General features: G+C 39.5%; 1 long non-coding RNA gene across 1 annotated transcript; it reads left to right on the forward strand.

Moving 5' to 3' along the window:
- Positions 1 to 9199: 9199 nt before the first annotated feature.
- On the forward strand, positions 9200 to 13703 carry LOC141621408 (uncharacterized). The gene is made up of 5 exons (XR_012532302.1): positions 9200 to 9450; positions 10398 to 10523; positions 11891 to 11951; positions 12592 to 12705; positions 13436 to 13703. It is a non-coding gene; the product is annotated as an uncharacterized LOC141621408 (long non-coding RNA).
- Positions 13704 to 14044: the final 341 nt, after the last annotated feature.

Genomic DNA, 14044 nt, shown 5'->3' on the forward strand with positions numbered 1-14044 from the left:
CCTATGAATCCTTGCATTTTTACCATCTCTTATCTACTCAACTTGACTTGTAAGATATAAACCAACTCGAGTCTTATTAGACCATGCATAGAAGTTGAATAGGCGGAAAGTAAGTCGACTTGTAGGTGTTGTACAATCTAATCGATTCGGCTCCGGGACCCAACTCTTCCTATGAACCATAAGACTTAAACCAACTCGGTTCCTTTACAAAATTAATTGCTTGCAATGTTATAAACATGTTTGTATGATCAACACCATGAGTCCCCCATGACCCCATGACATCCTAGTGCTTTTAATCAATTGTTTACATCTCTTAGTTCATTGTTTGCTTTACTTTGTTACTTTCATTAGTCTAGAATACAACTACAAACCACATCAATTGTGACACTAGCACAAATTGAGATAGATAGACTTAGAACCCAAAGCACACCGTCCCATGGATCGACCTCGACTTACCGCTAACTAGTTGTTTGTTGAGTATGATAAATGTGTTTGATTGGATGTGCGACGACCAACTCTTGTCAATCAGAGCTACCAGAATCTTGCAACGTCCCATTGGTCCTATAACGACGATAAACTTGCCTAAAGATACGCCCCTGTTGGCTTAAAACATGATGAACACACCTTGCGTCATGAACAAGGTTAAGTAGTCAAATTGCGGCACACGCTTAAATCAGCCGTCAGGCTGACATGGCAGCTAGCTGAGTCTAGATAAGCCTTCTCAGGCTGACACGACTGGTCTAAATCAGCCTCTAAGGTTGACATGGCCACCCCTCCCTACAATGCGGCACATGCCTAAATCAGTCAGCAGACTGACACGACAACTAACTGAGTCTGAGTCAGCCTCCTCAGGATGACATGACTCGCCTAAAGTAGTGAGTAGGCTGACACGACAACTACCTAAGCTAAGAAAATTGAAACATAACACACAATACGTAATAAAAACTTGCCAAACTAGGGCAAGGGGCATTTTCAAAATCTGGCCAAAATACGGCCCAAGTTCAAATCGCCACCACGCCGAACTGCCAGAAATGCAAAGTGTTTAAAATTTTTACAAGTCTGCCAGCAAAGGGTCAGACTACCAAGAGTTCACAGATAAAAAGAAAAACTTTTTAATTTTAGGTCATATTAATGACCTCCACATCTGGCACCTCCTCTATCTCTCCTTGCTGATCATTTATTTCAGGTACAGGATCAGCTTGCACGCCCTCAGCTACCTCAGCCTCCTGAGCTCCATCAGCTATAGCGGCCTCCTGAGACATCCCTTCATCCTCAGCAGCAGCTTGCTCAGCCAGTACAGGAGAGTTCACTTCGCCAACTTCAGGCATCAGGATACTTAGATCAGACTGAACCAGGTACATGGTCTCCAGCTGCCTCTCTTCCTCTTCGATAGCTTGCAGAGTTAGAGGTTCCTCGAGGGCAGCACGCATCCCGCTGATCTTTCCCCGCCAGGTAGCATAGGCAACGATGTTTGTGGCCAGGGTGATCAACTCACTGATCCTCTCCTCAGAGCGCTTCAAGGAGTCAGAGAATGTGTTGCAGACTTCTTGAGTGCGAGCCAGCTGATCAGCTCCTTCCTTCAGCTTCTTTTTCGTGCCAGCAAGATCTGCCTTCAGCTCAGCCACCCGTCCCCTTAAATCAGCACGATGCCTTTCCAGATCAGCAAAAGATCCAGTCAGCTCCCTGTTCTTGGCGCTGGTAGCACGACTGGTGATCTGCACTATATTGATCATCTTCCTATTGTAGAGAGCAGACTGGAAGGCTTGGGGGCAAGGAAAGTTGAAATTAGCAGGAATTGAAGATAAGCAACTTGGAATAGGCGGAAGAAGGAGGACACTTACCATAAAAGCATTGTGCACGTCGTTCTCAGCCATATCCTTGGGAGCAAACCTCGAGAAGGTGTCCACCAAGGAGGGGAAGAGTAACTGGTCAATCTCAGGCTAGTATGGTACCTTGTCGATGTTTCCAAAGCCATCTGGGAAGTGGGCAATGATGCCACCACTGGCAGAAGCACGAGAGCTGGTAGGAGGAGTAGGAGGATGTCGAGACAAAGAGCTGACCTCTAGAGATTCAGTCCGAGCAGAGCTGGAATGAGTAGGAGGTGATTGGAAAGAGGCAGAAGGGGCACCCCTTTTGGAAGCAGATGCCACGACAGGACTCGCGGTGGACCTTTTCGTCTTGGCACTCTGGAGGATGGCTTCTAAGGGGTCAACCTTTGAACCTGCGAGCAGATATAATTTCAGGTGTCAGAAGGTGCTAGATAGTCAGCAAGATTACATGCAGGTAAGGATGGCCCAGGGCAGCTTACCTGAAGACATGCTGTGAGCTGACTGTAGGGGGTTGGAGGAGGAAGCAGACGAGTATCCGGGTAGCTAGTCAGGGAACTTCCTCTCAGACAGAGGGATGCAGAACAGTTTATTGCGAGCAGGAATTGAGGCACCAATGTGGGTCAGGTAGCAGGGACCTGCATGAAAGCAACAGAGTAAGCCAGTAAGCATAAAGATGAACGAGTCAGGCGTCAGGAAAGCTACTTACTCGAAGTAATAACCCATTTCTCGAAGATGTAGTCAGCAGGCGGCTGGATAGAAGCCTTCCTCACATATAAGAAGTCCTCAAACCATTTCTCGTCCCTAGACTTTGACACGTGCTTGAAGGGAGTCTCACCAGAACCCTAGAGGGAGAACTGGCCTCTTCCCAGGGACCTGATGTCATACATATGGGCCAGATCGCCCAGGGAGATGGAGTTGCCAGTATTCTGGCAGGCGGCTAAAGAGTAGAGGAGAACCCTCCAGATGGTGGCAGAAATTTGTTCCATGGCGAAATTGTTGGTGTAAATGAAGTCTTGAATAAGCTTTGGAAAAGGGAAACGGAGGCCATGTTGGAATATGTGTCCTCCGACAATAATGCGATCACAACTGTTGATCATGATGATCACATGTTTAAATCTCGTTTTAAGAATACATGTGGGATGTATTATTTTACAGTCAACTGGTCCACACATATCGGTAATGATTGGCTGTCTAGAGTTTGACATTACTGTCGTGCGACGGTGGTGATCAGTTGATCCCCTTAGGTCATACCTATAGGGAAATAGTCTTAATTGATTATTTAATTAATCGTATGCCGATACGAGTTAATTAAATTGCTTAAAAATTGACGGATGATTTTGTGAGTAAAGTTAACGTGTCTTATTGTAATTCGATTAAATTAGATACGGTCTAAGTAATCAAATTGTCTTGTTACTTAGATTAAATTATTGTTTACGAAACAAATTGAAATTAAATGAATAATTTATTATAAATACAAGACGTTGTAATTTATAATTTGATAAACCATTTTGGTACAAGTAATTATGAATTACTAGTCGATTTTGTATATGACATATTTTATGAGTATGTTGATTTTTAATATGTTAAAAATACGTTGCAAATTCACATGTCAAGTAACATGTCACATATGTCACAATTGACAAATGACAAAATAAAATGGGCCTCCCATTTTATCTCATATGTACCGAAATATTGGGGATTAAGGTTTATATATTGTGTTTTTATCTTAGTGGAAAACATAATGATAAAAGACTACCTCTAGCCATGCATGCCTAGTCTTGCCTTGAGAAGAACAAGACCATGCATTGGCTCCTCAATATTGACCCCCTCCCAACCGGTTTTCTTGTTGGTGTACAATAGAGATTTTCTCTATTATTCATTCATAACTTCACATATAATTTTCTAGTGTAAGAAAATTTATTTTCTCCATCTTGTGAAGAATCTTAGAGAAAAATAAACCTCACATATCATTCCTCTTGACCGAAATTTTCAAGAGAAATACAAATTTGTTTTGTGTCAATTTTATGTAAGACTTGTATTATTTCTAGTACAAAATAATATTAGTTATTAAGAGGTTTCCGTGAGTATATGCTTTTGGGAGAGATTCTAAACTTGAATCTTGTTCATCCATTGTTGGAAAGCTCAAGAACTAACAAGAAGGAGATCTTGTTGGTGCCCATAAAACCGAAATCACATAGTAAGGAAAACGATTTCTTCTTTACTTCTATTTATGTTTGCATGCATAAGATCTAAAATTTATTTTATGACTAAATAAATTGAAACATATATGAATATGTTGAGTGTAATGAGATTAATATATTACCCAACAGGCCATACCTAAATGGGTAAAGATAAAGACAAACCCACCCAGGCCGGATAGCGTCGGCCTTTTAACCCGGTTCTGGGATGGCTATGTCGACCCCATCACCAAGACCGAGAAAACCCTTGATTAAGGGAATGTCGGCGGTAGTCAGAGCAAAGTTGCAGTCGTGGGGATGGGTGAAGAGGTTCCGGGAAGAGGAGATGGGGTCTGGGTTTCGGTCAACTGGGGTAAAGGTTGAAGAGGCGTGTCAGGTTATGGCCATAGTTGAGGAAGAAAGAAAAATTAAGGAAAGAAGGAGAGGAGGAAATACCTGGTAAAGAAAACGGCAGGAATGGCACTCGAAATCCGGCGAGGGAGGAGACAGGGGAGAGGGAAAGTTTGGGAAGGAGGGAAGTTTTTGAGGAGAAGTGATTAATGAAGTGAAGAGGGGGTTGGAGTTATAAAGGAAGAGAGAGAGAGGGGCGCGAGAAATGAGGAAATGGGCTGTAGAGCAATGATGAGTGCATGGGAGAGAGTGCAAATGACGGCTTAGGGTTTTTAAATCAATTGCGTAAATTCCTTGTTCGACACCTCAAGACGTACCTTGCAAGGAATTTGGGGCAAACTGTTTGGGTCAAAATTTGCATAATGACCTAAATGGGGAAGGCCCACCTGATAGATAATTAAAGAGTTGGGCCATGAGGAAGAAATAAGAAGGGGGGAGCCCACGGACGAAAGAGGGTTCGCCAGAGCAAATGGGCCAAGGAGCATACAGAAGAAGGTAAGGCCCACTGAAAATAAGGAGCCGCGTTTTAGAAAGCTCTTAGGGAGATTTCAGGGAGAAGTCAGGGAGATCAGGGACAATGGAGGGAGATGGTGCGTTAAGGAAAAAGTTGTTATGGAAGTAATATTCCTTTCCATAAACGTGATAGGACACGACTAGGGTTCTTACCCTATAAATAGCCAAGGAAGCAATCAAAGAAGGACATTCAAGATCTCATACATAATTCTTCGTGCTAGAAGAACTTACATTCCGTCTCAATTGTATTCATTCCCTCATTCAAGGATAGTGCAGTATTTGGCAGGGTACCGTCCCTCCCGCGGTTGTTCCCACATTGGGTTTTCCGCGTCAGCAAAATCTTACGTGTCAATTTCGTACTTTATCTCTTCATTCAATATCAAACATCAATAATCAAACAAGCATACGACGAGTAAGACCACATTAACCTAACATAATTAACTTGGTAAATATCACCTAAACAGTTCACTCCATAAAGGTATGAGATATAGCTTTGTAACGAGTCAAACCTAGACTTGTTAAAATGGGTCAGATCCAAATGACCCGACCCGACCCGACCCAACCCGATCTTTTATTGACCTAATGTTGACCCGACCAAAAAACCCGACCCATAATTGGCCCGATACAAAATGTTTAGAAGTGATCCAAAATGACCCGAATGACATGTACTAAGTCATATTGATATTATAAATATCAAAATAAAGTTTCACTGGTTACAACCGTCACTAATAAATAGTTAAATTTGCAAAATAATATTTCTTAATCAAAATAGTACTAACCAGAGTGGTTTAGACATTAACTCGAAAACAACCTGACCCAAAACTACCCATACTCGAAAGTGATCCGACCCAAAATAACCCGATAACAAGTCATCCGAAATTAAACTGAAACCCGAAATAACCTGACCCAACCCAAAATATGTCACAGACCCGAAATGACCCAGCTCAAATTGACCCGACCCAGAACCGACCCGATTGACCCAATTTGCCACCTCTAGTCAAACTCATACCGGGTGTTTGTTTGACAAATGTAAATATTTCATACCTACACCTCAAAGACTCAAACCCATATATGGTTTCTCATACCCAAGGACGGGGGCGGTGAGTATGAGATTGATACTCATAGATATCAAATTAGAAAAAACAAAAATCTGAAAAAAAAAAAGCGGCATATAGTAAATGGTACTCCTTCTAGTTATCTGGAATTGCAACATTTCATTATAGAAATACTACTTGAATAGAAACAAAAGATCCTTGTAAGGAAAGACAACGATATTCAGTCAGTCACAACAACAACAACAACAACTCCATTATCTCTCTAGATGCAAGACTACCTAAAGAATCTAAGAGGGAGACCAGGATCGAGCCTCACGCCAAAGGTCTCGACTATACATCTAAGGATACCATACTAACTTAGGCATCGGAGAGGGCACCCCTAGACTCTTTGTGTTACGTGTGCAGGCAAAGCTTGAGGCAGAGGGACCCCATCTCATCCAACATACGAAAGGAGCGCGTTGACCCGAACCAAGCTGACTAGATAACCTTCAATCCAAAACTATTTGGCGCCGTCTATGGGTATCTTCACATAAAAGTCCTACAAGAGTCACCCTAAAAAGGCTTCTATCGAAAAACGCCGGTGAAGGACATTCCAAGCATAGTAAGTACTCTCAAATCCTAGCACCGTTAAGACATTCGCTTTAAGGGGATAACGACTCACATGGCACACCAGCACAACCCATGGTCACGACTGATCAAAACACCCTAAATGAGCTAGCCATATTGACCAAGGCTTTACAACAAGCCAAGGTGTTCCTTTCAACCCCTCCACTAAAGGAGAACGTTGAGAAAAGCCCAACCCGCATCACTCCCAGATATATGTTCAGTGACAAGACTCCAATTGAGGTGGGGAGTAACAAGCGTCGCGAGAAGACCCACACTCACACAGTGCAGAAATCGACCGCATCACCATACGACGATCACACTCCCCCAAGAAGCTCTTCCAAGAGAGGCAAGCTGAGCAAGAAAACTAAATCTGTATTCTCTCATTTGACTGAAAAAGCCAAGAGGAAGATGACCACACGACAACCTCAGGAGCGGTTGTCAAAAGTGAGTCATCCTCCAATGCCAAACCCACTATATGGAAAAATCAGAAGGACAAAAGTGCCCACCAACAGTCCAATTTGACGGAACGATGGGTCCAGATGACCACCAAACAGCATAGGAGAGTCACATGAAGATGTGGGACGCAAATGACGTTGTGTGGTATAAGTAGGGGTGTTAATGAGCCGAGCCGAGCCCGGGCTTGGCCTTGCTCGGCTTATGCTCAAGAACCAAAACTCGAGCTCGAGCCGATCTCGAGCTTACCCGAGCTTGAAAAAAATGTGTTCGTAATAAAGCTTGCGAGCCTTAACACGAGCTCGAGCCAAACTAGAGCCCAACTCGAGCCTATATAAAATTGTTTATTTTCTTTTCCTTTTTTTTCGATATTTTCAGTAACAAGGCTCGAATGTTATATGTAAAAATATTTGGGAAATGAGCAAAACATTTAATATGTGTGATAAAAAAATATAATCATGATAAAATATTTTTATAAAATATGAGCAATATCTTATGTAATCACAAAAGTTCGAGCCGCTCGCGAGCTTTTCGAGTCGAGCCAGCCTTTGCTCGGCTTGACTCGTTAAGCTCTTAAGCCGAGCCCAAGCATGAGCCGAGCTCGTACGAGCCAAACTTTGACCAAGCCTTGACCGAGTCGATCTCGAGTAGCTCGCGAGCTGTCTCGTCTCATTAACACCCCTAGGTGTAAGGTCTTTCCGGTAACCCTAGTTAGACCTGCACAGTCCTGGTTCAAAGGCTTGCTAGAAGGATCAATCGGATCCTATGAAGACCTACGCCAACACTTCAAAGACCAGTATGCCTGCAACAGGAGGCGCAAAAGGACAACAATCGAGTTGCTTACACTCAAGCAGTAGCGAAGAACGAATGGAGGACTACATCCACCGCTTCGACTTAGAAACTCAGCAGATCAAAGGCCTCGCTAACGAAATTGTCGTCTTGGCCCTAACTCATGGATTGCAAGACGGAGCTTTAAATAGCGAAATGCTCCGGAAGCCACCAAAAGAGTCTCGTAGGGGCTCGGGAAATGGCTGACAGATACATCAGAGAAGAGGACTACCAGAAAAGGTTCACGACAATAAACACTTCCCTAGTGCGAGGAAGGAGCCCGATCAAGGCGTCACCTCCCCGACAATCGAAAAAAGGATTATCTCCTCCTCATAGGAGAGGCAGAAATAGCGCCAAAGAAATATTGGGATTGGAAAAGAAAGACAGAGAACATTTCCCACGATTCCAACATCACACCCCACTGAACAGGAGAATGTCAGAAGTGTACGCTTTGGAAAAAGACAATGTGAAGTGGAGAAAACCCTCTAGATGAAGGAGAGTGACAAGAACAAATATTGCGACTAACACAAAGGGAACGACCATCATACAGACGAGTGCTGACACCTAAATGAAGCAATAGAGGACCTTATGCATCCGGGATACTCAGGAAATACAAGGGCCTCTAATTAGAGGAACTTCGTCCCCAAAGTTCGCCTCACTCTCTCCCCACCATTCTCTCAAGTCTGATCTCCATCTCCATCTCGCTACTACTCTCTACACTACTACAAAAATTGATGTAATGCAACATTTCATCTGCAACACTTTGTTTTTTATGTTGCATTTTAGTTAATCATGCAACACTTTATTCAAAAATGTTGCTTTTATTGATATAGGGCATCACTTTAAGAGAAGTGTTGCATTGTATTGTTATAAATGCAACATTTTGACACAAATGTTGCATTTTGTCGCAACACTTTAAGCAACAATAGCAACATCACTAGTACAATTAGTCCTATTGACATCGCCACAATAACATCGCTTTTAGTTGAAACGATGTAAATGTTCGTAAATAACATCGATTCTTTCAAAAACCGATGTCAATTGATTGCATTTTTTTTATTTATGTTGGTTACTTTTTAAAAGCAATGTAATAGAATATTAGTATCAACAGTTCTAACATCGGTTTTGTTAAAATCGATGTGAAACTCAGTTTAACATAAACGCTGTAACAAAGAGAATTTGGTTAATGTACACACACTACTACAAAAATCATCAAAGGAACCATTAATAAGAAACTTGTTAGATTTTAGAACCGGTTTCTTAACAAAAGATACCGTTGATTTTCTTAAACTGGTTTCTTAGAAAAAGGTAACAAATGTGTTAAACTAAAACCCGGTTTCTTATTTTTCCCATGTTTCAACCATAAAGGATGCGATTTCCTTTTTATATTCATGTTTTCGGCCATAACCGTACCCCCTTGGTCTTGCCCCAATTCGTCCACCGCGGCAACTCGCTTTGACGATGTAGGAAACCCTCCTAATTATCTTCGCCACTCACCAAGCCGCACGCCGACCGCCACTGTCGAATCGTATCGTGTGCGCCTCCATTCAATCGATTCCTCCGTAATACTCTTAATAGGTACTCATTTTTTTTCACTGGTTTCAATTTAATTAGTTAGGGTTTCATGGGTAATTTGATTTGTGCTTAATTAGTTGCATTCCAATGTGGTATGATATTTGTTGTTATTTAATGATAATAGAACATAATTGTTGTTGTGATTGAAGCATTTGGCTTAAATTTCCCAGATGGGAAAGCCACACTCGATTCATCAGTTGCAAGCTTTATTTTAGTTTCATTTCTGTATCATAATTCACAAGTCACGCCTATATTTCAGTGAAATTTACAAAAATGCTCAAATGACAACTATTTCTAGATCATCTTTCTTAAATTTGCTATGAAATCGATACCCATTTGCCCCATGATCAAATGACATCTATTTCTATTAAATTTGCTCTTTGTTCGACCATGGGGCAAATGAAATTTACATTCATCGTCTTGCTTACACTTCGGTGGAATATGTTTCATACTCATTCAAGCTGTTAAGACTTAAGTTTACTTGTTAAATAGCTGTCGTATTTCTAGAATCATGTTGATGGGGGTTTCTTTGATTTTATTTCGATAATTGAGGCGGTTTCATACCCTTATACGGGAATGTAGTATTCTGTCATTTTTATGTACTTGGTAATTTTTTGTAACTTTTTTATTTGGAGTGTGATCTATTGTTGTTGTCCATCTAATAGTTATAAGTAATCATAGTAACACTACAACTATACAAAGACTTGATGCTCATTGCTCATTAGTTTGAGTACAACTTTAAGCATCTAACGAGGTACGATACACGTATTTCGGGATAAAAATTTTGTTTCCGTGTTCTTGCTTTTGCACATATAATACTAATCCCAGAAAATAAATGAGAATATTTTTTCCTTTGATGAGCTCATATAATGACTTATCCATTAGAATAGCTCACACAATGACTTTTCCTTTGATGATGTTAACTAGTTATGTTCTCTTATCCATTTCAGAGCATCAAAGATTTTGATGGAGATGAGAAATACAGTTGGCTCGAACGACTGCCAAATTCTATGTATCAATTCTTCAAAGGATGTGTCAATTGAAGGTGAAGCGAATCTAATCCATGGGCTTCATTTGTAAGTGCAAAATTAGCAGTTCACTTTTCAATCATCTTGCACATTGCTTCTTTTAGTTATGTTTTGTTTGTGGTTCTTAATTATTTTTATTATTATGTCATAAAATTTACATTAGCACATTTCAGTCAGGCATTTCAGTGACGTTGGGGGACGTTTTGCAGGCATAGGTAATTTGGTTAAGATATTTAACGAATGGTCAAGTCTTTGTGCTAATAACTTAAACTAATATTTAAGTTTAATGTGAGTTGTTACTTGTTAGAGCTTTTGAACCTTATTTTTTTAATTTTTTATAGCCAATTGTTAGTCTGAAGTGGCATTAGTTGTTGGATATATTCGCAACAGTGTAGCATTCTATGCGATAGGTGCGCATTGTTGGTATTAATTATTAAAACAAGCAAAAATCTTAGTCAAGACAAACACGGATGAAGCGCAAAGCAGCTCACCAACTTGGCTGGTGGCATCATTCTTGTTAGTTAAGTATCCAGCGTTATCATTAATTTTGGCAATTTCTAATGGTCCAGAGTGGTCACGAGGAAACAATCGTTTGTGACCCAAATCAAATCTAAGTTAAATCGCTTAAAAAAGGTTTTTATGGCAATGTTTCATCAATAGCAAGTGTTTTCTTCTTGAAAATAGATAGAATACTAGGGCGGTTTTCTTGTGAGGGTTGTGACGCATACTTAACCCAACTAAAAATAAGATTACCATCTCCTTTTACAGTTAACACTTCATTTTAGATCATCCTCGACAATCATCTTCCCTGCACCGTCACTTCGCTTCAACTACCACGAGCCGCCTTGCTCGCCAACCACTACGGTCGTCTGATTCTGATATCCTTTCAAGTTAAGGTCCGTTTTCTCTCTTTCTTTTTTCTATTCGAAATTTTTTTTGTGTTTCTTTTTAATTAGACATAAATTCCTTCTTAGTTTTCCAGAATTTATTAGGATTGGTAATTTGTTGATTGTAATTATGACTAATTTTGGTGTTAAGTTGTATTGATTTAGGGATTTTTGGTAGAATATGAATTAGGGTTATTGGTTAATTGCTTATCTGGATCTTCTCGATTCTCTTATTCTCAGGTTTAATTTTTTCCTTCATTTTCGCAAATTTTGCGTTAGATTTGAGTCTGATTATGTTAATTTTAGGTTATTATTTTGTTTTAATATTTTCTAAATTTGATCTGGGTTATGTGACTGAAATTATGTCCTGGAGGCGTGACAATCCGTTGTTTTAGGTTTATTTCCTTCGATTTTGGTGAATTTTGAGTGGGATTTGAGTTTGAATTTGTTACTTTAGTTTCCCTTTTGTTTCTGAATTTGTGCTGGTTTACGATATTTGAATTTGACGTGCTTCCAATTTGCATTCAGTTGTCGATTCCGCTGAGGACTGAGGAGTATGAGCAGTTGTTTCGTTTTGCCTTCTGTAGAAGTAAGATTTATACTTCCAGTATAACTTTTGTTCTACCATTGGCTTGGTAAATGTGCATTAATATAATTAGTGATATTTAATTATCTTGTGGTTGTGAGATTGGTGAAATTCATTTTGATTGTGACCTATTTATTGCTTCATCTGGGGTGAAGTGGTTTCTGATGGTTATTGTGCAATTCAATTAAAAATTGTTGAAACTTAGATAATTTTTGATTTTGCTATCTGAATGACAAGTTACTTAAGCACCTAGAACATAAAATATGGAAATATTTCGATGAAGATCCAAGGTTTACCTCTTTGTAGTTGTTGAAATTAAAAATGCGTTACTTTGAGGATCAAATTTATTGATATTACATGTATAATAGAACTTTATGAGGCTGTCATGTGCTGATAAGCTAGGGAGCGATTCTTTATTTTCAGTTATCTAGTGTTATAAACTTATAATTGAGAGACGACTTCTGTTGATTTAGCACTAATGTCGTTTGTTGCTTTCTTAGAGCTAATCCCGCTAATCCTACCATATGAATTAAGTCCAAGACTTCAAAAATGCTTTGTCCTACTTGGTGGTGGAAGTCGCCTCTTTTCATACAAAGAGTTAATATTTCATTGAGCTATTTCTAACAATTGATTTGATGAACAGGTCAGCAAATTCTTGAGCTGTCTCAAGTCTATTCCTACTTCCTAGTATCATTGATCTAGATAGCTTCAAGGTGTCTGGAAATGTATATGGTTTGGTGCTGAATTAACTCTCAAGGTATATATCATTCATTATTCTCCGTTTTGATGGGATTTCTAACAAGTCAAAGAGGAATGAAGGGTGTTTTTCTTATATTTCCTATCACATCTATATGTTCTTAATTCTACAAAAGTAGCATCTATCCTCAATATCCATGTCATACTTGATCAGTTTGTCATTTGTCATTCGTATTCAGAGCTTCTAGTGCATATTGTCATCCCATAAACTGATTTTTGGCACAACTAACCCACCCATTCCGTAACCGTTGTACCAGGTCACCTATGCTGGTGCATGCTTGTGTACCTCTGAACCATTCAGACCATTGATAAACCTTATTAGTAGCATGAGGCAGAGTATGTAGTTAGAGTAAATTCTGTAGGTAGATAGAGTAGTCAATAGGGCTGCTATGATTGGAACTTATGATGCAGAATTATTAGTGTAAGGCAGGTTAGTATGCTTATCCTGTGAAGGTAGAAAAATGGCCTGACTATCGAGAACAGAGGGTCTCTGAGTCTTTGGTGTGATTATTATGGCTGGACAGGCCTACCTTTGCAGATCAAACTCAAAGGTTTCACATAGGCTACACCTTGTGTACAATCACGTACTCTATTTTCTGCACGTCCTTGTTAATTAGTTGTTCTTTAATGCATTATTTATTATTTCGTGATAATTAAGTGTGACGTATCATCTATGCCTATTGAGCCTTTGAATCCTCAAATCTAATAATGTTCTATTTTTTATGTTACAGGTTGCATTTGAGGTATTAACAATGATGACGGGTTGATTTTTTGTCCGGTTGGCAACATATATGTGCTCACAATACAAGAATGAAGACTTATAATTAGTAGCTTTCAAATAATCGTTAAGAATTATTATTTGTTCTATTTAAACATTTGTTATATTTGTTTTAGTTAAATAATTGAACATTTGCGATCGAAGTTCTACTTTTGATCCTTTTTTGAAATGTAATTGACATATATTTTTGAGACTGAATCAATTGAATGCACAGTTAGAGAGAATTACAATTGTTGCGTGCCTTACAAGTCCTTATGTCGTTGCACTTTGTTAAGTGTTGTTTTTGAATAAATTAGTGTTGCATTTGTTTATTATAAGTGTTGTTTTGGGACGTAACGAGTGTTGCGTTTCCAAAATAAAAATGTTGCATTAATTTGATATAAGTGTTGCTTATCAACATGAAAAGTATTGCATTAGTTCAGGAAGTGTTGCTTTTTTTACATAAGAAATGTTGCATTAGAAGATAAAAAATGTTGCCTTTGCAATTGAAAAAGCGTTGCATAAACATGACCAATGCAACACTTTTCAAAAGTGTTGCTTCAGATTAAAAAGTGTTGCATTA

Source organism: Silene latifolia, chromosome X (genome assembly GCF_048544455.1).
Source record: "Silene latifolia isolate original U9 population chromosome X, ASM4854445v1, whole genome shotgun sequence".
NCBI classification, from domain to species: domain Eukaryota; kingdom Viridiplantae; phylum Streptophyta; class Magnoliopsida; order Caryophyllales; family Caryophyllaceae; genus Silene; species Silene latifolia.